The sequence below is a fragment of the Vicugna pacos genome, chromosome 18 (assembly GCF_048564905.1).
Source record: "Vicugna pacos chromosome 18, VicPac4, whole genome shotgun sequence".
Classification (NCBI taxonomy): Eukaryota; Metazoa; Chordata; class Mammalia; order Artiodactyla; family Camelidae; genus Vicugna; species Vicugna pacos.
In genome coordinates, this window is record NC_133004.1 from 17,274,062 (window position 1) to 17,299,330 (window position 25,269).

General features: G+C 43.3%; 1 protein-coding gene and 1 long non-coding RNA gene across 3 annotated transcripts in view; one reads left to right on the top strand and one right to left on the bottom strand.

Moving 5' to 3' along the window:
• RBFOX1 (RNA binding fox-1 homolog 1) overlaps positions 1 to 25,269 on the bottom strand; it is a 1,384,890-nt gene that overhangs the window by 803,586 nt on the left and 556,035 nt on the right. The window lies entirely within an intron of this gene.
• On the top strand, positions 1,536 to 5,900 carry LOC140686917 (uncharacterized). Its single transcript, XR_012060923.1, has 3 exons — positions 1,536 to 1,669; positions 2,225 to 2,335; positions 5,836 to 5,900. It is a non-coding gene; the product is annotated as an uncharacterized lncRNA (long non-coding RNA).

Genomic DNA, 25,269 nt, shown 5'->3' on the forward strand with positions numbered 1-25,269 from the left:
GGTTATCAGTCTGTAGGTTTTTGGGGTTTTTTTAATATGGTCTTTGTCTGGTTTTGGTGTTAGGGTATAATGGCTTCATAAAATAAATTTCTATATGTTCCATCCATTTCTATTTTCTGGAGATTTGTAGAATTGGTGTTAACTGTTCCTTAAACATGGGTAGTATCTCCAGTGAAACCATCTGGACCTGGAGATTCCTTGTGGGGACATTTTAAAATTATGAATTCAATTTCCTTAACAGTTAAAGGGGTATTCAAATCATCTCTTTAATACTGGGTAAATTGTGGTAGTTTGTACTTTTCAAGGAACTGGTCTGTTTCATCTAAGTTGTCAAATTTGTGTGTAGAGTTGTTCATAGTATTACTTCATTATCTGTTTTAATGTCTGTTGGGTCTAGAGCAATACCCCATTTCATTCCTGATTTATTGCCTTCTTTTTCCCTCTGTCACTCTTGCTAGAGGTTTGCAATTTTTAAAAAATCCTTTGAGAGTCAGCTTTTTTTTTTCTATTTTCAATTTCATTGACATTTGCTTCAACCTGGATTATTTCCTCTCCCATTTGTGCTTGCTTTGTGTTTATGTAGCTCTTCTTTCTCTGTTTCTTGAAATGGGAGTTTATTTACTGATTTTGGACTCCTCCTTTTTTATTAAAGTCATTTAATGCTATACATTTCCCTCTTAGCACTGCTTTAGCAGTTTTTCACAAGTTTTGTATGTTGTATATTTATTTTCATTAAGTTTAATGTGTTTTTAAAATTTATTGACACTTCTTTGACTCATGGATTATCAAGAAGCTTATTGTTTAGTTTCTGAGTGTGAGGAGATTTTCCTGTAATCTTTATATTCAGGACATGGTCTATCTTGCTGTGTGGTCCATGGGTTCCTGAAAAGAATGTATATTGTGCTATTTTGGCGGTGGATATTTCTATAAATGTTGATTGATGATGCTGAGTTCTCTATTCTTATTGATATCTGATCTAGTTCTATCAGTTGTTGAAAGAGGGATGTTTAAATCTCTGAGTATGAGTATGAAGTTTTCTTTTTTTTTTTTTTGGTTCTATTCATTTTTGACTCATATTTTTCAGTTTTTTTATTTGGTACATACACATTTAGGAGTCCTATAAATGATTTCCTAAGTTTGATTCTCCTCTCTAGCACTCTACCCCAAGTATGGTAGGCACTCCGGTGCCTGAACAACCAAGTGCTGATCCCTCATGAAGGGAGTCCACCAGCCATTACCTGGGTTCTTCTTCTCTGCATGAAAACTCTCTTAAGGCAGAAAGCTAAGGCAATTATAGGGCTCACCTTATTTGCTCCCTGTCTCTCAAAGGTCGCTTTCTGTCATTGCCTGGTGTGTATAGTGCCATAGGTTGAATGTTTGTGCCTCACCCCCCAAATTCATATGTTAAAACTCAATCTCTATTGTGATGGTATTTGGAGGTGGGGCCTTTGGGAGGTGTTGAGGTCATGAGGGTGGGGCCCTCATGAATGGGATTAGTGCTCTTTTATAAGAGGCTCTAAAGAGGAACCCTACCCCTTCCGCCATGTGAGGACATAGCAAGAGGATGCCCCTCTATGAACCATGAAGTGGATTCTCACCAGACACTAAATTTGCCAGAGTCTTGATCTTGGGCTCCCCAACCTCCACAATTGTGAGAAATGAATTTCAGGTTGTTTATAAGCCACCCAGTATGGTATATTTTTTTTACAGCAGCCCAAATGGACTAAGACACTCAGTGTTATACAAACCACTGTTTCATGCATTTTGTCCATTATACAGTCATCTGAGATGAGAGACTAAACCTGGTCCCTGTTATTCTATTTTGGCTAGAACTAGAACTCCAACCTATTTTTTTTTAAAGAATTATCGAAGAAAAGAAAAGCTAATGTCCTTTGTGGTTTTTATTCTCCATTGTAGAGACACATTATTGTATATACTGGCAATACTTGACATTTATTTAACACTTCATGCTGGACCAGGCACTCTGCTAAGGAATGGTCATTTATCAGCCTACTTAATATTCTTAAGGCCTTCGTAGCTTCTGCCATCATTAAAAAATATAGTGCAAGCATTTTGTTTAAGAAAAGTCTGCAATATCCTAAATGAAAGGGGCTACTAATATGTAAACAGCCGTGATATAGGATACTTCCTCTCTGTGTAATAAATGTATTGTTGTTTATATCCCACACTTGATTTGTGCACCTGGACACAAAACCAACATAAGGCTTCAGGACATTTTGGGGAAAGACACCAGACCATCTCGAATCTGATTAACATTCTTCACTCTTCTGAACTCTTGTTTCTTTGCTCAGCCCTCACATCCAATAAGCCTCAGGTGAGACAGTGCATCCTAGAAGCAGAATTCAGTTTGAAATAGGAGTTCAGCAGAAATGACCACTAGAAAGCTAACAGGCACCAGGCAGTAGGTTTCTAGCCACCTGGGCCAGACAAGAAGCAGCATGGTGGTTCTTCCAACTTTCAAATATTTGCATTCTGTTTCAATACTGTGATACGTGCTTACATGTACGCCCAAGATTTCTTCCAGTCTTTGCCTGGAAATTGAAACAACAGATCAACCTAGCTTTTAGGACTTCTGGAAAGAAAGAATCGTGAATAAGGGCAGGGCAAATCACAACTGGACTTTTGCAGGAGAAATGTGGGGAGCTGCAAAAATAGTATAACTTCTTGTGTGTTCAAATTATATTGCCTTATCATTTGCTTGTCCTTGTCAAGTATCTCTAATTCTTGTCAATATAATTTCAGCTTTGCCTTTCTTGTTTCCTTTACTGTAAGCCTCATGAAGGGAAGACCATATCTGCCTTATGTACTGCTCATTCTTCAGTGCCTACTATGCGTCTGACACATGGTAGACACTCACTGAATACTGTTCAAATGAGATTCACCTTTTTCAGATAGCCTCCAGGTCAGGGATACATGGCAGGTACAGGACATGTATGCTGCTACTCCTCAATGCCTAACCCATGACAGACATCACTAATCAATCATGGCACTCCTCCCTGCTCAATCTACACCCAGGCTCAGAATCCACTGCTTCAGACTCCAAGTAGCTCACCTGCCCATCTCCCCTCCCTTTTTCCAATGTATCCACATCTAGAATCCAGAGTATGAATAAATTATTCCACACATGGCCCAAAGAGGGCAGAGACATAAATAACAACCTTTCCTTCTAAACTGCTTTTCTGTGTTAGCAGCATAGGAGTAAATTTTATTTGTGTATGTCCCCATTTCATGGCTAACCCCATCTCATGGCTAAAATAATTTGAAGTAGCAATGGAAAGTCGTAGATGGGTCAGAAAATATTTGGATAACCATGTTGATGCTTCCCCCAGTCCCTTTCAATAAACAAGTTAATCTACCTGAGCAGCTCAACTAGGAAAATAAAACACAATGATTCAGAGGTGGAGGTGTATAGCTCAGTGGTAGAGTACTTGCCTAGCTTACACAGGGTCGTGGGTTCAATCCCCAGTACCTCCATTAACAAAAACAAACAAACAAAAACAACTCCCCCCCACACACAATTATTCCAAAAATTAAAGCCAAAACAAAACACCAAACTTCCATTGTTCAACCATCTGCTTATTCCAAGTGGTCACGGGAGGAGGGCCACTAAATAATGAAACTAATGGTCCAGTTCCAGAATTCATTTCCTCGGATTTCTGTTCTGCACCGTGGGAGGGGACAACCACCCTGGCTCATCCCGCTTCCTCTCATTCCTCTTAGTGGTCTCCTTCACTGGGGTTTCTCATAGCCAAGCTTGAGCACCTGGGGCAAATGTGAGCCCAGAGAGGCAGGACACAGTTAAACAGCAAACAGCCCCTGCCACTCAGAGGGCTTTGAACAAACACTGTTGAGCAACATCTATTTTCTGAAGGCTTGCTCTCTGCCAGGTGCTGCATTAAAGGTTATCTATCTAACACTTTCTAATCCTAAAAAAAAGCCTTGAACAATACATACAATTTCCCTAACTGACAGGACTGAGTGACCGAGTTCAGAGTTTAACCCTCTAAGACCACCCTACTGATAAATCGCTGAATTGGGACTGGAACTCAGGTCTATTTAACTTCCAAGCCCAGACTCTTTCCACTAAACCATATGCATCTTGTCCCATAAAAGCTTAGAGACCATGTTCATTGTTGATTACATCTAGCAATACAGCATCAATCTTATTTTAAAGACCCTTTTTAATATTTATAAGGCATCAACCACTTTTGGAAAATTTCACGGTGCACCTGTTTTGTTTTATGGATCTAGATTTTGTGAAAAGTCTTTTCCACGTATTTTAAGTAGAACTTATGCTGTCCCTGTTGGGTAGACATAAGGGAAGAAAGTGAGCAAGAGAAGGAAGGGAAAGAGGGGGAAAGGGGTCTGAAGTCTAGTGCTACATGCAGGAGCCTTCCTTGCAAAGAAGGCACTGGTGGAGAGAGATGCCACGGAGGAAGGAACATGGGGTAATAGAGACACCGCAAGTGCTTTGGGAGAGCCATTAAGAATGCAATCTTCTGACTGACTTGGCTTGAACTCCCGGTTGGTTCTTTTACTCTTTGGGGCAATTTGAATAAGTTACCCAACTTCCTGCATCCAGGGCCTCTTCTCTAATGAAGGGATGTCTATACCTTCACCTCCAAGTTTATCAAGAGGATTAAATGAGATAATCTGTGTAAGGGAAACGGCTAGCTAATCACAAGTGTTTAGTAAATTGGAACTGTTATGATCAATGATTAGCAATCTCGTGCATTCAAAACTCAGCCCAGAGGATATTCTTTTCTTCTTCTTGAACAAAGCAAAGGCATCTATACAAACCCTTCAGCACTCAGCACTTGACAAAGGGCATTTACAGACATTCAATGAGAGTTGAACAGAGGGGTCAGACTTCACACAACCGACAAGCTTATGGATGTGGGCCGGGATCCAAAGCACAAAAAGAGGTGAAACAAAGCTCTTGAACTCTGTGTAATTCCATAGGAAGTCTGTGCAATCCAGTAAGAAGATTGGAACTTCACATTCAGGCGGACTGTGTGGAAGTTCTCTAAAACATCTGTAGCGAGAAGCAGCATACAGCTGTGCTAACCCCCCTCATGATGCCAGGAGTAAGCCTTGAGTCTCACAAACTCTAGGATAGACTTTGGCTTAATGTGACCCTTGGGGTAGGCCAAAATGCTATTCAGGCTATTTAACCACCAGACCCCTGGTAGCATGGCACCGCCAATCAGAATGCAAGCTGACCGTGCGCCCCGGCAGAACATCGGCTGTGCAGTGAGGACTTCCTCTTCTGTCTACCAACACTTCATTAAGATGGGATTAGAATCTGGTTCTGTCGGATTCCAGAGCTCAGGGCTTTCTTTTCTTGCTTTGTTGAGGGGTTGTTTTCTTTTTTTAAAGACTTTCTTTCGGAGGGGCAGTTTTAATTGAGAGGAATATATGGAGATTTCCCATACAACTCCTGTCCCTCACCACCCATAACTTCCCACATTGTGGACACCCCCCACCAGAGTGGAACATTTGTTGTAACTGGTGTACCTACACCGACACACAGTAACCTCCCAGAGCCCACGGTGCTCCCCAGGGTTCATGCTTGGTGTTACCTGTTCTATGGGTTTGGACAAATGTCTAAGGACACGTATCGCACAGAGCATCTTCACTGCCCTCAAAGAGCTCAGGTGTTTAACCACTGCAGGCTACGATCATCACTTACATGGGTTACATATGAATGATGACATGGTTCATTACGTAAATATTTGACTAGTTTGACTTAGCAAATTCTTCTGTTGCACTAAGAAAACCCACAATGAAACTTTTCTAAATTTAACTTTCAAGAGGCTGTGGCACGGAGGCGATCGAGCTGACAGGAACAGTCTCTGCTCTAACACATGGACTCTGCACATTCTTCATATGGGAGGATTCGACACCTGCTTAAGCCATAGTGCTTTTTCCATTACGCGGAAGGCCTAATTTCAAAAAGTTTGCCTGAGCTCTGGCATCTGCTAATAAGGACATAGTTTTTTTTTTTTTTAAGCACTTTCTAATAACATATAAGATGGAAGTTTGCTTTTGCTCCTTATTCCTTTTGACATTTGCATATGTATTTCAGTGTTACTTATATTTTTGCACTTTTGGCATCTCTTATGTCAATATGTTGACATACCTTAATTAGTTATTTTTTTAAAGATTATATGTCCATTTATCATTGAAATAACTTTATTTATAATTAATTTGTGATTCCTTTAAAAAGTGTGAGATCAGCTTTCACTTTATATAGAAATTGGTATTTTCATCTCTTGTCATGAACTAGAATGCATACATAGATCAACAGACCTTAAGATACAAATGTTTCAGAAAGTTTAAATAGTGGCTGCCCAAGGTTAAAAAAAAGCTATTTATTCTTTTTTTTTTAACATTTTTTATTGATTTATAATCATTTTACAATGTTGTGTCAAATTCCAGTGTTCAGCACAATTTTTCAGTTATACATGAACATATATATTCATTGTCACATTTTTTCCTCTGTGAGCTACCACAAGATCTTGTGTATATTTCCCTGTGCTATACAGTTTATTCTTTAAAATATAGGTGTATTGCATGTATGTCTGCAATGACAGAATGTGAGCATTCTCTCGTGGCATAAATCAGGCTTATGTGCTTTAAGCAAGAGGAGGTCAACATCCTATATAAATGCCAAGCATTCACTTTATTCTTACCTACAATGTCCTTCTGTTAGCATAAAGGGCTGCTGCCTTGCAGACCTACTATGCACTAATCCTTGTGAATAATTTGAACATGATGGTGGGACATTGGCCTATTCAGGATGAAAAGCCATTTCATGCCATACCAAAGGTCTTCTAGATTAACATCCTATACCTGTCCCCCTGGAAGAGCTATTCAATGAGCCCCATGAACTTCCTGTCCTCAGTCGTTGCCCACTCCAACCCCCACCGCAGGGCAGGTGCAGTGCAGATGGCTGAGCCAGGGAGCTCACCGGCCTCAGGACACTCATTCCTAGGCAGGCAAACTGAGTCCATCAAAGGCTCTCTTCCTCCTCAGAATTTGAACTGGGGCCTGATGATTTGAACCAGAGATGGTGAAAGCTGGAGCTGGCATTTCACCATGGATTCTTGACCAAACTTGGCACCACTGTTATTGAGGTATAAGCTAGCTGAGGTGGTAGAGAAGCAGGAACTATGAGTAAGCAGGGGAAGCCAGACTTCAGAGAGAAGAAAAGATCAGATGTGTAGAGAGAAAAGACCAGAGACCATGCAGAAGCAGCAGAGGAGAGAAGGAAGGAGAAAAGAGGGGTGAACCTCTAAAGTTTCCTAGTTTGGCTCCTCACCATGGGGTTCCCTAAGATTCTCTTGGATGCTTCAAAAAAAAAAAACTTCAAATTAGTTTTCACAGGCTTAGCTAACCTCATACATCACTCTTCTATGTCAGATTTGAGATGAGCCAAGGATTTGAGAACAGTTTATTTGGGAGCAAGGGAATCCATCAGGGGAGAAAGAAAGGTGCCCAGAGAACTAAAGGCATATCCTTTAATAAAGGATTCACTGACAAGCCAGCCACACAATGTGGAGAAACCTGTAAGACAAGTCCTTAGCATCGTCCCACCCGGGGCTGAGGGAGCTGGGGTATTTACACACCAGCTCTCAAGACTCATTGGGTTGTTAATCCCCTCCCAGTTCTGGTTTCTGATGAGCATAAGCAAAGAAACTTCCTATAATCCTGGGAAATGCCCTCATGCAGAAAGATACAGATCCTGGCGCCCCAAGCCTGCAGGAACACAGGGAAATGACAAGCCCAGAGGATGGATGTGGGGAGGGCAGCATTCTGCAACACTGAAATTTTGGGTCACCTACTCCCTGTTTCTAAAGTATAGCCCTACATGGGATGTCAAGGGTTCACAAGGATAATCAGTCAGTATCTGCCCACTCTTGTGGCACTATTTCCAGATCTTTCGTAGTTATGCTGGACTCTATTTCCTGATCTATCTTACCATTTCAGGTTAGACTAGAGCAACTGAATCTAGGTCCTCTAGGATCTGACTTTTGTTTCTTTCCTTAGACTTGCCTGTTTCAGCAACTCACTGGCCATCCTCAGGATGGACTCCCCCATAGTATCATCCTCTAATTCAGGCTTTCCAAGGGACGGGTATAACTAGGTTTTGAAAGACAAAGGATATTCCTGGAACAGGAATCTAGAGTCTGGCTTCTGATCTGAGTTGTAAGATATACACTCTTCTGGACCATGACATAGAAGATTCCAGTGGTTCTTAAATACTGGCTTATGGATCATAATAAGGCTCACTGGGGAGCCTATAAGATTAGGAATCTCTAGACCCTGTACCTGGAGATTCTGATTCAGGAAGACAGGCCAGGGTCTGGGATTAAAGTTCACTTGGGGTTCTGATCCTCAGCCAGGTATGAGAAGCCTCTAGTAAATGACATCTGAAGTGTCTTTCTGGAATTCTGTAATCCACTTGAAAGGCAGTTTCATCTCACTGTCTCTAATGATGACTCTGAAAATAGTCTGGGGGTCCAGGGGAGTGGCATTGTACGTAAAAGTCTTCACTTGCTTATTCATGAAAATCTGCCACAAAATGACTGGTCTCCTTGGTACCCAATGCATGTGTCATTATCATCCCTGAATCCACCCCCCTTTTCAGGAATGTATATATGAATTCCGCACACTTACTGCTTACTAGCTGGTATTTTTCATATCCTAAAACTAACACATGTGAGATCACATGGATTCTCCCCATCCATTGCTCCTCCCATCTTTAGTGTTTGCGCTGCCAGACGATTCTACGTCTCCTCATATAAATCTTTCATATTTGTTCAGGCTTTGTTCCCATGTTCCCTCCTCCTCTTCAGATAGATAGAGTTATAAATATTTTAGACTTCTTTTTGGGAAGCAAATACTCAGAGGAAGCAGGGATTGCAGAGGTAGAAAAATGTCTTTTTAACATACAGCCCAGGCATTTCTAAACAGTATCAAGATTATCTCCACGGTTATTTCCAAACTCTCCAAATTATTTCCTGGAGGAGAATGATCAAGAAGTCAAACACCTGCCTGTCCACACGTTAAGACCTGAAGTTTTGATAAGCCATCTCCTCTTCTTAAAGTGAGGCATTCTATGCAAAGTTTTAGGAAGACCCATCATGGGCTATTCTCTCTTCAAAATAGCATTCTCCCAAACCTCATTTGTCCTACAAGTATGAGTGCTTACCATGAGAAGTATCACTCCTTCACGGAGGCAGAAACAACCTGACCTAAGTTAATATAGAAGATGACTGACTTCGAAATCCAACTTGCAAATAGGCAGAATTTTGCTTTCAGCTATATTCCTACCTTCCAACAAACAAGTCTGTGATTAGACACAGCCATCCCTCAGCTTCCGCTGGGGACTGGTTCCAGGAACTCCATGGGTACCAAACTCTGGAGATGCTCAATTTTGTTACATCTGCACGTAACTTAATCATATCCTCCCATATCCTTTAAACCATCTCTAGGTAGGTTACTTCTACTATCTAACGTACATGCTATGTAAAAAGTTGTAAATACAATGCGAATGCTATGTAAATAGTTGCTGGCACATGGCAAATTCAAATTTTGCTTTTTGGCACTTTCCGGACATTTTTTTCAAGTATTTCTAGTCCATGGTTGAATCCACAGATGTGGAATCCATGGACTCGGAGGGCCAACTGTATTGAGGTTTATAGGTTTTAACTTAGAACAGAATGAAGTAAACTCTACCAACAGCCAGAAACTCTTCAGAAACCAATTCCAGTCTCGAGTTTTGATGACCCTTCTAGAGGCAGACGTATTCGGCTGTCCAGGGAGCTGTACACAGATACTGTCTTTGGTTTTGTGGTTAACGCCAGCATTTTAAAGTTTTCAACTGGATTCGTTTGAAGGTTCCTAGAGACAATCCTGCTCATCTTGTTCGTCATCAGAATGCCTGTGTGATTGTAGAACATGGCAGGGACTTGATAAACAATTTTTGAATAAATGAGTGAATTAGATTTACCATGGTTGTCACTCCAGGCTGAACACTAGAATCAACTGGGGAGCTTTTTGAAAATACTGATTCTCAGATCCCAACCTTAGAGCAATTAAGTCAGAATCTCTGGGGCTTGGTGACCCCCTACTTTCTTTCTCTCTCTCTCTGAAATATATATTTCAGGCAATTCTGCACAGTGGTGGCTGACAAAGAAGAGATCAGAATGATCATATTAAAAAAAGCTAAGCTGCTTAATTTAGTATTTCCATTTCAACAGAAGCTACTCATATCAGAGGCCATGAGAATATCTGAAAAACAGTATCAAATGAATTATTGAAAATTAGCCCCATGTAATGTTTTGATTGTGTTGAATGAAACGAATGGTGGTAAAGTGACACTGCTTTGACTAAGTGTGTGTGCAGACATACACATACAGATATACACATGTATACACACACACGTACATAGCAGTAACTAAAAATTCGTCAGGTCGTCTTCTCTACTGTTTTGAGTGGAACATGAATTAGATTAACTATCCCGATTATGCAGAGAAATTTAGCTTAATGACCTACAATTACTTTAATGGCTTTGGAATTCAGAAGATAAGAAGACACTGCGTTTCTTCCATTGAGCATTAAATATAAAATGCCTCTGATTGACTGTCATGAAAAACCCAATTCTATTGCTATTTGAATTATTCAGAATCAATATCCAGCACTAGCCAGCACGGGGAAGCTCACATACAAGGCAGCTTTTGAAAGCCGCCTTTCCCTATACTGAGCACTTGTGCTTTGTGTTGGGGGTGGGTGGGTAATGGGCTGTTTGCTGAATGTCACCACTTCAGATGCACGGAGAATTAACAACTTCATCTTCCCCTTATATTTGGTAATAAAAGGGATTACTTCACAGAGATGAACAATTTTCAAGGTTATGAAACATTCAGCATACAGTTGGGCTCAAGGAATCTTGCCTTCTCTATAAAGAGAAAGGGTTTTCACTGTTCGCACAAGAGAGAAATTTGCTCAAGTTACATTTTCAGTTATTTGATGAGTAAACAGCAACCTTGTATCTCCCCAAGCTGAAAACTGTTTACAGGCAAAAATACTACACCACCGTAGTCTTGTAGAAGCTTCACTTAAGATGTGACTGTAAGAACCAGGGTGCTGCTTGAAGAAATTTTCCAAAATCATAATGAAAAAGTTAGGGAACAATAGTAAAAAAATTTTTTAAATGTTGGATTGTCATGTATTTGTGGTTGGCCTGATGCTAAGAATTCGACTGCATTATTTCAAATAAATCTCAAGGCAAACTTGTGAAGGCAGCAATATTATGATCTCCCCATTTTACAGATGAGGAAGTTAAAGGGATCCAAGAGAATTCTCTTCTCTCCCTCTCTAAGTGCATAAGGGCTACAGCTGCGACTCCAGAATAGGCTGCCATGATTCCAAAGTGAAATCATGAAATACTGTAAGAATAATCCTGCTCACATGCGTAAGAGGAGGCACAGAGAAATGAAGTAAACTATAGCAGAGAACACTGAAGACTGAATGGCCATTTAAAGCAGAAGTCAAAATGGGTTGTCCTGAAATTGAGGGGGTACTTCACAGAGATGCTCACACAGGTCAGCCTATGTGATGAGCGGCCGGGGCATCTTTATACGGACACACTCCTCCTCCTCCTCCGCCAGAGGAAGGAGTGGGGAGAATATCCGCTTCCCAAATTCATCCTGAAAGTCGGTACAGCTGCAGAGCTCCACTCAAACACATCTCCCAAGAGCTGTTTATACTGTTTCCTTTTCCCTCATTAAAGTCCTGGCTCAGGCTAATAAATCAGTGTACAATTTGTGTATAATCTAATTTTTGCCTTGCGCTTCATCTGGTGTAGGAGGAAGCAAGGGAAAAATGAAGAAAAAAAAAGGCAACAACTGGAAAATGAAGACTAATGAGAATTTGGATGCTTAAGAAAATATCCTTTAGAAGTGCCCAGTTTGAGGTGGTCAGAATTACAGGGGAAAAAAATGAGTGTGACCTCTTCCTCCTGTGGAATTGTGACTTGTGAGGGTGTGTGTATGTGTATATATATGTATATGTATATGTATATGTATGTATGTTTGTGTGTGTGTATATATATATATATAATCTCCATATACCCAAGTACGTGAAGGTCCCGTTGCGTCAGCACTATATGCAGTTATTTCTCTGGGTAGCACACAGGCTATGCCATTAGGAGGTGTTAACTGTGTCCTGGGGGTGTCCTCTGCTTCTCTTCCCAGACATTTATAGCACAGCCAATAATAATCCCCAAGCCACCCCCAAGTCATCCCACAGAGAACACTTGGTGTTCCTTCAAACTAGCCAGCTATATGAGGTACCCGGGTAGGGAACGCAGCAGTTACATAAGTTAATGGCATTCAAATGTGTAAGTTCAAGGAAGCAGCAAGCCCCGAAAAAGAAAAGCGTGCTCGCGTTTGGGTTTCAGTCCAAACGCTGCTCACTGACTCAGTCTTGGGGCGTGCACACAGGATCCAAGTCGCTGTGCTGGCCGAAGCAGAGGAATGTACAAGGAAACCGCCCATTGACCTAAAAGGCATCATTCTCTTCTCTCATTTTTCACCAGCACCTGAACACACCAAAGCATCTTACTTTGATTTCAGTTTTTAGTTCAGGTTTTGGTTTTGGTTTTGGTTTTAATTTCAGATTGTAGTTTATCTGGTGGCATTTCCACTGTCACCTACTTAAGAACAGGCAGATAGACCCGAAGACAAGTCATGATTTCGTCTCATTTAGAAAGTGCAAAAAAAGTTAATTTTTGCAAGTGCAAAATTTGTTTTGGGCCATTGACAGGAGGTCATTTGGAAGGACACTAATTAAAAACTAATGGGAGTATTACATAAAACCAGAGTCACAACAAAGCTCAAAATTTTCCATCCGCAGAAGAAAAATCGGTGGAGTTTTAGAGAAAACAGGTGAGCTCTTTCTATGCACGAAACATGGGGTTTTTTTGGTTTTTTTTTTTTAACAACAGGAAAAAAGGAAAGGTACTGCCCCCTCCTGGCTCTGCAAAACCAAGTCCTATTATATTTAACACCGAATAACATAATTATGTAGGAGTCAACACTGAACGAATCTTAGATCCTCTCTCTTAGCGGAGAGAGCAAGGTTGATTTGCAATTCTGAGAGGATAATGAAAGGGTCAGTGTTACTATTTAATATAAAGATAGATTTCCTGGTTTCTCTCAAGTGTTTGTCGTTGGATACAGGGAACCATATCAGACTGAATTACTGAGGATCATCTCTGATAAATCAAATGAAGAACACGGCTGAAAAAGAGGCAAACTGTGTGAACAGCCCGATGCTCGAGGAGAATACATAGCCCCACGAAGTACCCTGAAGCGAGAGGCTCTTCACCATTTTTGGTTCATTTACAGAAGAAAGCGAACTATGCCCTGGATGTGGAGTTTGAGAACTGATGACTCACTTAAGCTCTCAAATGTTGACTTGGGGAGAAGTGGGTCTTTTCCTCAAATTGCTCAGGGACCAACCACCTTGCATGCCTGCAGCCAAGGGTCAATGTGGGATTGTCCTGGTTCCCCATTTTCCCTTTGAATGATGACTGGGTGTGGGCTCTCGGCTCAGACAGGGAGTGGGGCAGAGAAACAGTGCAACACCCAATGCAGGACACCCATGTGCCTCAAGTTAAGACCCAAAGGACATGGGAAAACCAGGGTCTAGGAGAGACTCACCACCGGCCACTAAAAAGGTTTCTATCCAAGTCTACAGAGAAAAATACCCTCCCTTGGGACAGAAGCATGTTTCTTTATCTCACTCTTTGGTTTGAAAATGAAACCTTGCCCTTGAAAACACTCTTACATGCATATACTAAAATAAAGCATCAAGACCGCGGTAAACTAGACATCCCCTCGCTGCGAGTCACCTCCCCAGAGGAAACCAGTTAGTGCTGTGTGTAAAAGCTTCCAGAAGTGCTACGTACACGCCAACCAATTCAATCTACAACTGTTTTTTTTTTTCCTGCTCAGCTGGGAACCTACTCTGTATAACACTCTGCCCTTTGTATTGTCACCAGTACGACACCTTTGAGATCTTTTTGAACCAGCATTGCATGGCACACCATATTATCCCCTGCATGTTTTTTCAAGGACTCCTCACAGCCACTTTGCACATAAGCACCTGCATTATGTAATTACGCAGGCGAGGAGCACGAGGACACTTGCTTGTCCAAAGCCACACTGTACCTAGTCGGGGAGCCAGGATTTGAGCCCAGTGCCCACACTCTTATCCACTGTTTTCATCCGTTCGGGCTGCTGTAACAAAAATGCCACAAACTGGGTGGCTTACAAATAACATGTTTGTCATAGTCCTGGAGGCTGGGAAAGCCAAGGTCACAGCGCCAGCAGCTCCAGGGTCTGTTGAGGATCTGCAGACCGCCACCTTCTCCTTGGACTTTACATGGCCACAGGGGCTGGCGAGCTCTCCCGGGTCTTTTCCATAAGAGCACGAACCCCCTTCGTGGGGGCTCCACCCTCATGACCTCATCACCTCCCAAAGGCCCCGCCTCCTGATCACACTGGGGGCTAGGTTTCAATGTCTGAATTTTGGAGGAGGCGGACACAAACACCTGAATTGTAGCAGCCACTGCATTATACTGTCTTCCTAAATGTTAGTGGTCGCTGTTACTGGAAGTTTTGCATTGGCCTTAAAAACCAAGATGAGTGGGTTGTGCAAATGCTGGTGTCGACATCACCACTCAGAGGACATCGCCTGTCCTTCGCCCAAGTCTCTGCATCCCTCAGACCCTTTCTCCTGTGCTCTGATGGGAGCTACTTACGGGTGACTAATCGAGTGTCAAACACCAGAACTTGCAGCCCTCCCGAACTGTCTAGAAGCAGAGGGCCCCATCGTCCCCCGCTGCACACATGCACTCCAGCCCCCTGGGTGGTCAGACCGGGCCCAGATGTCAGTGTGCCGGAGCTGCATTTGTATTCCTCACTGATGAATATTACAGCCAACGTACCCATCTGGCCGCCGTGATAAATAATGTAAAAATGAAGATATGCCTACATCACTCATGCAGCATTGATGAACGGGGCCCTTCATTCAGACTGTTCCTACAAATCATTTCATTTGTGAGCCGTGCAACTCGAAGAGAGAAATAGCATTTTCACCACGTTTCAATGGGGAAGGTTTGGGGACTTTCAAGTGCACGAGATAGAAACTCAAGCCCCCACCTTCCCCCAATCATTCTAAAGAAATTGTGGCTTCTCAGACAGCAGACAAATGTGGTCCTGGAGCTACAAGACTGTTCTTCTGGGCAGAATGCCATTTGTTTACCTTCAAGGTAAGGATTGCATCTCAATGGCCTATGCAGCTTTCATCGGGAAGTTCGGACAGAAGGGACTGAAATAATGAGATGTTGTCAATTGCTCTACACACGACATAGTTCCTGAGGAAGTAGCCAAGACTCCATGAATCGAACACCTCACTCCCATTAGGAGGGCTATTACAGACAAACAAACAAAAAAAAAACCAAAAAAAAAACAAAAAAAAAAAGACAAGTGTTGGCAAAGATGTGGAGAAATCAGAACCTTTACACACTGTTGGCAGGAACGTAAAATGATGCAGCTACTGTGGAAAGCAATACAGTGGTTCCTCAAACCGTTAGAAAAGGAGTTAGCAGATGATCCAGCAATTCCACCTGGGGGAATATGTCCACAAAAACTGAAAGCAGAGTCGCAAAGAGGTACCTGTACAACCATCCTCAGAGCAGCCTGACAGACAGGAGACAAAAAGCGAAGGCAAAGTGTCCGCGGTTGGATGAATGAAGAAGAAAAACGTGGAATATACATACAATGGAATGTTATTCAGTCATAAAAGAGAAGGGAAATTCTGACCCATATTACAACATGATAAACCTTAAGGATATTATGCTAAGTGAAATAAGACAGTCACACACACACAAAATACTGTACGATTCGCTTATGTGAGGTCCCTAGGGTCATCTAACCCATGGAGACAGAGTAGAATGGTAGTTGCCAGGGGGCTGGGGAGAGGAAATGGGGAGTTGTTTTATAATGAGGATAAATCATCAGCTTTGCAAGATGAAGAAGTTCTGGAGGTTGGTTACACAACAGTGTGCATATACTCAATACTACTGAACCATACACTCTAAAATGGTTGAAGTGGTCAATGTTACATTATGTGTATTTTACCACAATTTTTTATTCATTTGCACAAAGTGGAGACCAGGCATCCAGCAGAGGAGGCACTGCATTGTTTAGCATGCACGGATGCTGCCTGACACTAAGAGATCCACCTTCATGATCTCCTTGTAGACCCTCGCGACACTTCCGCTAGAGAGGTATCAGCGGGCATTGCGCTGTCTTCTATGGGATCCATCCACGGCTTAGAAACCAGCTAACATCATGGTGGCCTCCACCCAAGCTGAAGCAGACGGATCCTGCAAACAGAAGTAGCCAATCATGGTTTCGTCACCCGTGAGTGGTGTGAACTTCAGCAATACCCTTGGTCCGTCAGAAGTACCTACTTAGTCATCCTCTATGAAGAGAAAACCAGAGTAACACACTCGTGAACGGAAGCCAAGTTTCCTACCACGTGTACGGGCCCCAGCGTGAGCTCACCCCTTCCTGTCTCTAGCTCCATCCCACATGTCTCTCCTTCTCACCACCATGTGCCAGCTTCCTTTTCTCCACCATGCCAACCTCATGCTGGCCCCAGGGCCTTTGTCTTTGCTGTTTTCCCTGCCTGGCTCACCCTTTCTTGCATTACCCTTAGCTGGCTCCTCCTCCACCTGTAGGTCTCCATTTCAAGTGTTACCTCTTCCGAGATGGCTTCACTTTGGAACTGACTCTTCCAAAGATGGGTCTCTCCCACCGCCACTAACTATCCCCCACCATCAATTACTCTATCGCATCCTCCTATGGATTCTTCGACATCACTTATCAAAACGTAAAATTATCTTGTCCACATATTGGCTTTACCATCCGTCTCTCCCACTAAAATATACACTTTATGAAAAACAAGGATAGGTTGGTACCATTCACCACTTCATCCCCCGGGACTTGGAATGGTACCAGCATACTTGCTACATGGAAAGGACCAATAAACAAATATTAGCTGCTGTTGTAATTTTATATGGTGACATTGTTCCAATAAATACAATGAAAGTGAAGGACTGAGACATCTTGTCAAGGAACTCACTGGTCAACTTCTCTGCTGAAATTACCCACCAGCTGGGTGAGAACTAGTCGCTGGCTCTGAAAGAAGACACAAGACATACATCCTCATGCCTTCAACTCTGGAGCCCCTCTGGGCAGGAGACATTCTCCTTCCGGGTAAACCAAGGAAATGTCTGAAGAACCCAGTCTTTCCTCTGGGTCCATGTACAGACCGACAGCCCCCAAAGCACATGCTAATGGCTCATCCCTGGTCCAGCAGCAGCATCAATAACCAAGCCACATGACTGGGGCTTTCGGCTGGTTTAATCACTTGTCAGTTCCAAAGACATTTGCTGAGCTGACAGAGTCATCTGGGCTGTGACATAGAAGAATCACTGTATTTCTGGGTAAAAAATGACTTAAACGTCTCAGGCTTACAGGCTATCTTAATTCATCTGGTGGACTACGCCTGATTTTCGGTTGTTAAATCTCTGCCTCTGAGCTTCTGAGTTCGGCATTTTTGAATTTGACATAATGAGTGCCGGAACGTGTCAAGCAGACCCACTATCTTGCTCTCAAATTTCTCCCGCTTTAGTAGAGTAGACTGTGTTGGAGGGTGTACAGTCTGGTACCACATTTTGAGCTAACTTATACACACAGCAAAGTGGCGGTGGGGAGGGATTTGATTTAGCACAAAACTGAAAAATTCAAATCTCCAGGCTCAACTAGATGCAGGTGCCGACATTCAAATGATTTCAGAAATGAGTATCTTTTTAACATTTTGTGTTCAGACTGGCTTTCCCTATTGTCTTAGTCCATTCAGGCTGCTATAGCTGAATACTGTAAAATCAGTGGCTTCAGGAACATTTATTTCTCATAGTTCTGAAGGCTAGGGAGTCCAAGATCAAGGTATGAGCAAACCTGATGTTGGGAGAGAGCCCACTTCTTGGTTTGCATGTAGCCACCTTCTGATTGTATCCTCACACGGCAGAAAGCAAAGAGGGGAGGAGGAAAAAGAGAGAGGGAAAGCTCTCCTTTCTTTTCTTAGAAGGGCACTAATCCCATTCATGAGTGTCCCATCCACATGATCGAATTACCTTCCAAAGACCCCATCTCCAAATACCATCACTTTGGGGGTTAGGTTTCCAACATATAAATTTTGCAGGGGTGCAAACATTCAGTCTATGATACCCATGTACCACAACAAGGTCATCAGATAACCCCAGGCCAATATCCTATTTGTTTCATAACCCCAGGAAAAAGAGTCTCTTTCCAGGGACAAGTCTCCTTGGATAGAGCTGGTCACATGCCCATTGGGGAACCAATCGCCACGGCCACAGGAATGGAAAATGCTGATTGGACAAGCCTGAGTCACCGCAGGCCCCTGGAGTTAGAGGGAGGTGTCAGTCCTGTCTGAATGACAGGGACTCTAAGAGGGGACGGTGCAGCTGCTCAAACCATTCCAAGATGGGTTCCATTCCCAGGAGATGGAGGAGTAAGTCCAAAGCAGGCACGCAAGCAAGCACACAGATTTAGGTGCAGAAATGGGCATGTGAAAGTAGAGTTGGCCACAAAATACGAGAAATGCGCTAAAACAAAATGAAAAAAACATCAGCCTTTAATGGCACTTGCAAGTTGCAACATGGCCAGTTGCATATGTATATTTAGATGTCATTGAGAAGAGGGAACTGGGGCTGGGGGTGGGGTGGGGTTGGGTATCAGAAGGATCAAGAAGATGGTGTCTGAGGTGGGCTTGGAAAAGTGAAGAGCGTTTTGCCCAGGTGAGAAGTCTACGCTAAGGAAAATTAAGAGCAAAGGCAATTTCTTGAATCATTTCTGACCACGATGCCCTGAGGAAGGTGGTATTATAACCCCCATTTTAGAAAGGAAGAAACCCATCTAAGGTGATTCTTTTTGTGGGATAAGTCCGAGGCCAATCTAACTCCAAAAAACGCATCTTTTCACCAGGACCACCGTGTACGGTGGAGCAGGGTGAGCTCACTCCAGGGTAGTGGCTCCGTTCACATAGATCATGAGGTGAATGGTGGCGCCCCCTGGAGTCATACACTGGAAATGTGGCCAACCGGGTGAGGCAGTCCTGCATTAAACACTGGACCAAAGAGACAGGGAGCAAGCAGGCAGAGCTTTAATTTCAGAGCCCCTTCATACTCTGCTAAGAATCCTGGACAGTACTAGTTTATGTTCCCATGAAACTCACCATTTTATTTCCTGGTTCTGTGTAACCCACAAGGATTTAAAATGAATTCTGCCATGTAATTCACTTCTTTCCAGCTCTCAGGATAGAAGGGCACTCACAAGCAACAAACCTGGCATTGCTAGGCCAGGTGAGCAGTGGCATTTTAAAGAAACGGGTTTTCCACGAGTCTTATCTGGGTGGGAGAGGAAGCCAGAAGAGGAGAAGTCGCTAGAGAAACCAAGCTCAGCCGATTTGGGTTTTTTAGCTCTTAAGACTCCCTGGGAGTTTTCGACGATGGAGGGAATGAAGTTCTGTTAGAGAATAAATTGGTTGGGACACAAAGCTCCTTATAGATTATCGCCTCCTTCTTTGCCAATTACAAACTTGGCAATCATTTGTTTATTAACCTGATGGCTTGCTACATTAAAAAGCATCACATATTTTTAATGCACCAAGATAAAGCTGTAGCATGCCAAATCGCTAACCCCATCTGTCCCTCCTCACCCTGGTCCCGCACTCTAAAGCACTTTTGAAGATAATTCAATAGAACAAGGTTTTAAAAAGTTTAAAACTTCCTCCTGCATTGCCTCAGGGAAAGGTTGCCTGTTATGTGTGCGTGAGTGATAAAGTTTAGCCCCTTAAATTCATTCTAAGGAGTGTTTGTTTGTGAAAGTCTTTATTTGGAAACGCAGTGGCTTAGCCCCAAGCGGCAGGCATCCCAGCAACCACCACTTCCCCACTGCTGCACAGACTTCGGGAAAAGCCGCAAAGCTAATCCCAAATACAGAGTCTTCTCCAGGGAGGGTAGCCCTCCTCCCTCCCCTGCCCACCTCTCTCATCTTGAAGGCTTCACCCTCAGCTCTGCAAGGATGCCTCCACACCCAGATTCCTCAGCTGTAATCTGTCTCCACTCTTAGCTTCCCCACTTCTGGCTGTCTTCTAGAGAGCTCAGTCCAACTGCCACCAGAATCTCAAAGGCAACCTCTTAAGGATGTAGCACTTTTCATTCCAAGAAGCAAACCAGCTCTCCTGATGCATTTCCCCTGTTTTGAAAATGGCACTGCCCATCTCACAGTTCTGCAGACTCAAAACCTTGGGGTCCTCACATGGAGCAGACGTGGGGGATATGCCCCATGCAGGTCCCCTCACTTTTACCAGGTCAGTGCTCACTGGCCTGGCGTTTGATGTGTTAACATTCAACACCTGAATTTCTTTTGCCCGATGCTGAAACTGCTTTGCCCACCTGGAATGCTGGAGAAGTACTGCCCGTCAATCAATAGCTAATGAGAGCTGGAGTATAAATACCCCAGCTCCCCTGCCCTTAGGTGGGAGAATGCTATGGTGTGTATCTACATGGGTTCCATGCATTCCCACAGTGAGATTAAGCTTCAGTTACACAGTGGTCAGTGGCTTGATAAATTCTGTCGGCTGCCTTCTCTCCCCTGTATCACTACTTTAGCATCCCACCACCATCACTACAAGTGTTCCCCCCGATAAATAACTTCTCTCTGAATCCTTGCCTCAGGTCTGCTTCTGTGGGGATTCAACTGGAACCACCAGAAATGTTGTCTCTTCCTGCCAATATCTGCCACATGCTACCTGTCTCTAAGCCCCACCAAACCTATCTTCACTCCACTCTAAGGTCAGTTTTCCCCATAGGACCATGAGGATCTGCCCATATCAATACTACCCGGGGAGAAACCAGGAAAGCTCCCCATACATAGAAGGTGTTGTTAGAGCTGAGCTATGAAAGGTGAGCAAGAGTTACAGCCAGAAGTAAGGAGGTGGATGAGAAAAGAGAACAGAAGAAAGGTTCCACAATGGCCTGAAAACAAGGGAGAACATTGGACGTATTAGACACTCATGCTTCTATTTTTTTGGAGCTGCTGTTCTCAATGAAGACACAGGTTTGCTCACTAAGAAGCATTTGGCAATGTCTGGCGAGATCTTGGGTTATCACAACTGGGGAGGGATGCTCCTGGCGTCTAGCAGGAGGAGGCTAGCAATATTGCTAGACATCCTACAATGCACAGGACAGCCCCTGCCACAGAGAATGATCCAATGCCAAATATCAATGCTGCCGAGGCTGAGACGTCCTGGAGTTTAAAAGAGTTTGGTGAGAGAGAGAGATATGGAGGTTAGCAGGGGCTAAATTATGAATATTCTTGTGAGCCTTGGGGGCTGCACCACAAAAACAAGGAGGGAGAGTCACTCTTGAAAAATGGGAGTGAAAGATCACTCTGGCTCTGGACAGAAGATAAGTTGAAGAAAGGAAAGACTGAGACAGAACGTGAGACTGGTGAGGAAGATAGTATCTAATCCATCTGCAACATGGTGTCTGGACTAAGGAAGTGGAAAGAGGAGGCAGGGAGAAATGGGCATATTTTTAGTGATCCTTTGGAAGTATTTTGACTCTAGTACCTACCCCATGGCAGGACTTCATTAAATTTTTTCAGAATAAATGAATGCAAGAAGGAATGATTAAATCATGGTACCCCTCATGGCAGGCGTTGGACTGAGGCTTCGGTGTTGAGTTTTTAAGGTGATGCCCAGGGCAACTGGGTGGATAATAATACCATCCACTGAAATGGAGAGGCTAGGGAAAAATGATTCTAGAAGGATGAGAAGAAGAGATGGTGCACAATGAAACTTTCCAAATGCTATGATGGTGATGCATGTCATGAGGCAGACTGGCCCATCCATGCTTAAGACAGATGGACCATTTCAGAAATGTGGTACTGGGCACACATGGGTAAAGGGGTACCTGGCAGACCCAGAAAGGCACAGCACCCTGTAGCCTGGGGCAGGGGGGCATTGGGACTTGATTGTTCATAGCAGTGTTCCATCTTGTTTTTTATACTCACTGCATGTGGAAACAGCCTCTGGTGACCAATAATGTGGATGACCACTCTTGAGTGCATACTTCCATATCTCAAGTACATCATTAATTAAGTATTCATTAAGCCTGTCTAATGAACCTGTTCTAGGCACAGGAATCCTGCACTGAACAGAAATGTCAGCCTCATGGAGCTTACAATCTAGCGTGTGTATGTGTGTGTGAGAGAGAGAGGCAAGATCCTTAACAGACACGCTAAGTTACGAATGCTAAACCCTGTAGCTAAAATGCAAGAACAGAGAATGAGAAATAGAGGGGGATGCAATTTTTAACAGGACAAGTCTCACCGACAAAGTGGTATTTGAGTAAAGACCTAAGTTGGGAGGTAGCAGGGGTCTTGAAAGAGGACCAAGTCTGGACAAGGAGGCCAGGGTGGCAGGAAGGGAGTCAGCGAGGAGAAAAGTTAACAGGAGACAAGGCAAGAAAGTAGGCAGGGGCCAGAGTGTGGGAAATGGCTTTCATTCTCAATGAGATGGAGGTCATGGGGGAGGAGAGGTTTCCCACCGTGAAAGAAGACAAAGGAGGCTGTATCAGCAATCCAGGCAAGAGACGACAGGACCTGAACCAGGGTGATGGCCCTAGTGCTGGGAAGGAGTGTATTTCTAGATGTATGTTGAACTTAACAGGATTTCCTCAGGGGAAGATCAGGGGCACAATATTTAAGAAATAGAGGTACCACGCATGACTCCAGGATTTTAGCCTGAGCAGCCCTTAAGATAACTTGTAATGCAGATTGTATCATTCCATTTGCAGTGGCTATGTGTTGCCTTGGCCCACTAGTGGTCTTTTCGGGGGGGACGTCCCCACCTACTGTATGGAGCCTTGATGGATTTGGCCATCATCCCCTTTGCTTCTCTTCTGGGAAGAGCAGTCCCTGGCACATGATACAATCCAAACCTGTCTGTTTCCTCCCTGAATTTGTTTTTGCCAAAACTATGGGGGAAGATGATCTCTCATCCCCCGGGGTCACAAACTTAAAGGCCGCACAAGTTTGGGTTTGCCAAGGGTCATTCTCCTACAGTCTAATGGTCCACATAAGAGCAACCAGAGCCTACACATGGCGACTCTCCTGAAGGCAACGTTTGGGTTTCTAGACCCAGCCATACTGGAATCAAAATGGTCTTCTCTTGAATCCAGTTTCCTTCACTTGCATCTGGGAATACCCTGATCACGTATGACCTAGAGTTACTATCCAATATGGCAGCCATCGCCAAATGAGGCAGGCGACTCCGGGATGCTTGACATGCAGGTAGACCCAACGGAGATGTGGCAGGAGCACAAAATACACTATGAAATTGAAAGAAATCATATGAAGAAAGGAATGTAAGCTACCTCCTTAATGTTTATGTTGATGACACGCTGAATTGATAATACCTTGGCTATAGTAAATTACGAGAAATGCATTACTGTCTAATTAATTTCACCTGTTTTCATAACTTTAAAAACACAGCTACCAGAAAAACTAAAATGACATACACAACATGATCACGCACTCTTGGACAGCACTGTTACAGACGAACGTTGCAGGTTTGAGAATTTGAGCCTGAGTCAGCTCAACTCAAAAGCCAGGGTATTTTGGATGTACAACTTGATGAGTTTTGATAGATGTCTACACCTATGAAACCACCACCACAATCAAGATAGCTAACATTTCCATCACTCCCCAAGAGGCGCAAATTTCGAACTCCCAATTTATCCCTTCCCACTCACTTTACCCCAAATTGTACATCTGAAATATGTGTAGCTTACAGTACAGAAGTTATATAATAAATTGTTGTAAGTAAATAAACAAATGGAATAACTAAAGCTACAAAAAAAAAACCCCAAAACCCCAAGGTATTTTTCTGTGGTTACCCCCCCACTCCCCCCATCCTACCATTAGGCACTTCACCTCCCGCAACACCGTGCCATCAGCAGATTTTAGACGGCTAGGTTGCCTGTATCTAGCTTCACGTTGAGCACAGGTGGCGGCGGGGCCTGCCAACTCACAAAATTGCCAAGTGATTCACCTTAAAGGGACCCCTCAGAACCAGGATCCATCTGGCCAGTAGCCCCAGGGCCATTCCCTCTCCAGCTTCCCTTTGCCTCCGGGCTGTGTACCAGCCAGCATTCTGATCTGGCCTGTGAGCTCCTGGCCTCAGCCTGGGAGATAGTTGCCTCCCTGTCTCCAGGGCTGAGTGAACTTGGTGAGAATGAAACCCACACTTAAGGTACCAGGGAACCGTTCCACTGAAATCCACAGCACTATAATTACCATACACCCTTCAGCACCAGTGGCTCTGAGAGGCAGAAGAAATTAAATCAAAAAGCATAGATGGAATCAGGAGCAATCTTATGGGAAAGGCATGTAAATGCACCATCTTACACTGGAAATGAGTTTTAAGATGAATACCCTTCACAAATGGAAACGTACCAAGAAGTACGGAGGAGGGTGTGCTCTTGCAACAATAGGTCAGCCCTTCGTTTTATGAGCTGCCAGCTGTATTGTATGAAGAACTTGCGAAGCTTAACGTTCTGGGCATTTTTTTTTTTCCTCCTCCAAAACCCTGAAATGCAAATTCTTCAAGAGAATAACAAGTGATGCATGCTTGAAATTTATTTTTAAATCAAGAGCAAAATGAAACCCTTTAATTAATCTCGAAGAATTTAGCTCCTTCCCTTTCAGATCTGTCTTTTGCACAGTTAGATGCTTAAAATAATTGCACCCGTTCGTGTGAAACTACAGCAGTAATTCAGTGGGTTTATACTTGTGCAACCTTTTAAAAACAGGCCCTAAAACATTCATCTGTTGAACCAATTTACCAGCTTTCAATAAAGCATCTTTAAGATACTTTCTGTTACATTTATATGACATAAGCTATATTATTTTAATAATCTGTGCTTGAGATATATGGTGATGAGGGAATTATCGCTCACCTGGGGAGATGGTGTAATTAGAAAAGTGGCACAGTCGGGAAATAAAAATGATTAAA